Here is a 2990-nt window from a genome sequence, read left to right on the forward strand (position 1 = left end):
ATCAGAGAAGGCCACTAGGTTAGTCAGGCAGGACTTGCCCTTGGTGAAGCCCTGCTGGCTGTCTCGAATCACCTCCCTGTCCTCCATGTGCCTTAGCATAGCTTCCAGGAGGATCTGCTCCATGACTTTCCCAGGCACAGACGTGAGACTGACTGGCCTGTAGTTCCCTGGGTCTTCCTTGTTTCCCTTTTTAAAAATGGGGGTTATGTTTCCCCTTTTCCAGTCAGTGGGAACTTCACCGGACTGCCACGACTTCTCAAATACGATGGATAGTGGCTTAGCAACCTATTTTACATAGAGCAATCATAGATAAAGGGGACCTCTGGAGGTCATCTGGCCCAATGTCCTTCTCAAAGTCAAACTAAACAACAAAGTCAGAGCAGGTTGCTCAGAGCCTTGTCCAGGCAAGTTTGGAAAACCTCCAGCCGCTGCAGCTCCACAGCCTGTATAGGCACCTGTTCCAGGGCTTGACCACAATCATCTGAAGAAGTTTCCGTAACATACTATAAGAATGTCTCTTATTACATCTTTAGTTACCTGCCCTCTTGAGGACTTCAAATGAAACTGCACGAGCTATTTGAATTAGCTTGGAAAGGAAGTAACAGGACAACTTCTGTACTATTTCAGTCTCATTGATAACTGTATTAAGTTTTAACAGAGTAATTCAATTTCATGCTTAATTAGTAGAGGCTTGGGATTTATTCAGGTTTAAGTCAAGTCTGCATCTAACAGAATCTGAGGTAGCTTTAGGGAAAAAAATTTTGTTTTGTAAGCAAAAAGATTTCCCAAGTCTCCCAAATACCTATGGAAAATGAATGCCCCTTTACCTCCTGAAGGATAATTCCAGCATTTGAAACAAAACTTCTTCCTGCAGAGGAAGCAAGAGAAAACCACTACTGCACAATATAGGAGCAATGACAACTAGCATCACACTCTCCATATTCTCAGTGCTAGCACTGCATTCAGCAGAGCTCTCATCTTCCTCCCCATTTTCTGAAAACCTGTGGGAAACTAGTGGTAAAAATTCACACATAGGAGAAAAGAAAAGCACACATTGGTAATTCCTGCTTCTCCACACAGAGGACAAGCACTAAACTGCTCTGACTCACCTGAAAGACCAGGGCAACTCCATTCAGTTAACAGCCACAGCAAAACCCAAAGGTGCACCCTGTGGACCCTACCTACATGCCAAAAAGCACAGCTTCCTTCATTTAGGGGATTATTCCACAGCCATGCCTTTCAGACCATCACTACAGGCTGGGGGAGGAAAACCCATTGATCCTCTCCTCTTCTTGGTTTGGGTGCCCCTGGAAATCACATCCCCAGACTGGTCTGAGCACTAGTGCCTATCTTCTGGCAGCAGGGTCAGACATGTCATGCTCAAACTGGCGTCTCCCAGGACTACTCCAGGCTGGCACACTGACACGTGTGCCTTGTAAGAGCCAGAGGATGCTGAACACATCCACTCCATTACACACCTGCAGATACATTTTTACTCAAGGACTCATACTTGTTATTATGCAACAAGAAAGACATTTTTGCCCCTTTTTCACTTTCTCTTCTTCCTCATTTGGAGCACGGGGACAGGACCAAGCTGCCTGAGCTAACCGTTCCTAGGCACTACCCTTCCAGGGCATGAGAGATGATTTACCACCCCCCTACAAGGAGGATAAGGTATCTCACAGTTACTGTGAACTGAGAGCCTGTTTAGAGGTCACTGTGGCAACAGGACAGCCCATGGCACCTGCTTCCATGTAGGTCCAGTAACTGAATTTAAGAAATTTTTTGGCTTCAGCAAGCTGACTAAAACCCAGAGTGATTATTTTCCATTTGTACACTTGTGTACAATAAAATGTATGACAAAACTCTTACTCCCCTTAGTACACAATCATATTTAGGTTTTTTATGACCATTGTTTCATGAGAAGTATTAGTAAAGTTAAAATAGAAACAGTAGAGTAGACATTATTTTCATACAGCTTTAAATATATTGGCCTTGAAACTGTTTACAGGGGTAAAGACCCACCAGCCCCAAGTGTGGACCTATCTAAGATACCGTAAAAGTAGAGAAATTATTATAGATATCATATTCTTAGATTTTTTTTAATTTCAGTTATAGTCATAAATTTAAATTCCAATTGGATGTAATTAAATTAAATGCAAAATTTGTTTAAACATATGTTTTTAATATTTTATTATTATTCCTATATTATGAAAGCCATTATTTTATTCTTAAAACAATTATTAAGAAGTTACTGGGTTATGTTACGATTTTACAATTTTATGTATTAAAATTTTCCTATTTTACTGTTTACTCCCTCCTTCTGCACTGTTAACACTGTGTTGCCACCCAGATGCATTTGCTGTAATTAGAGAAGTTTTCAGCACAGTTCTGTTTCCACTTTCAGTTTCAATACTCTGACTGGTGGGATAAACTCCTCATGGTGCTGGGCACTACCATGGCAATTCTCCATGGAGCAGGTCTCCCCCTTACGATGATCACCTTTGGTGACATGACAGATAGCTTTTTTACTGCAGAAAACATTACTTATTCAGGTAAGAACTGTTGTAACTCCTAGCTGGTGTCATTGAAATATGGCTTTTATGCAATAAAAAATGAGTTTTATTTGGAAAAAATAAAGGGCAGAATAGTGGCTCACTTCAAGCTGTTTATTCCCAGGGAAGCAGTTTGCTTCTATGCTGTGGGCCAGATGTGTCACTGGTCCACTCACTACTGTGAGAAGCGACAGGGCTTTAATTTGACCAGTTCTGTATTTCCTCCAACCAGTCTCCTGTGCTGTTACAAACAGTTCACTAATTAACAGAAACGCCAGGTTTCAAGGAAACATTTGAAAGAATTATAATTGGGGTTAAGAAATGAAATAAATGGATGAATGAAAAATGGTAAAAGAAACAAAGTCTGCTGGTTTTAGCTGGGATAGAGTTAATTTTCTTCATAGTAGCTAGTATGGGGCTATGTTTTGGATTTGT

At 41.1% G+C, this 2990-nt stretch overlaps 1 pseudogene; it reads left to right on the top strand.

Moving 5' to 3' along the window:
• Nucleotides 1-1635: 1635 nt before the first annotated feature.
• The window catches only part of LOC109279367, a 48484-nt pseudogene continuing 47129 nt past the window's right edge, over nucleotides 1636-2990 (top strand).

The sequence above is a fragment of the Aptenodytes forsteri genome, unplaced genomic scaffold, assembly GCF_000699145.1.
Source record: "Aptenodytes forsteri isolate BGI_AS27 unplaced genomic scaffold, ASM69914v1 Scaffold172, whole genome shotgun sequence".
NCBI classification, from domain to species: Eukaryota; Metazoa; Chordata; class Aves; order Sphenisciformes; family Spheniscidae; genus Aptenodytes; species Aptenodytes forsteri.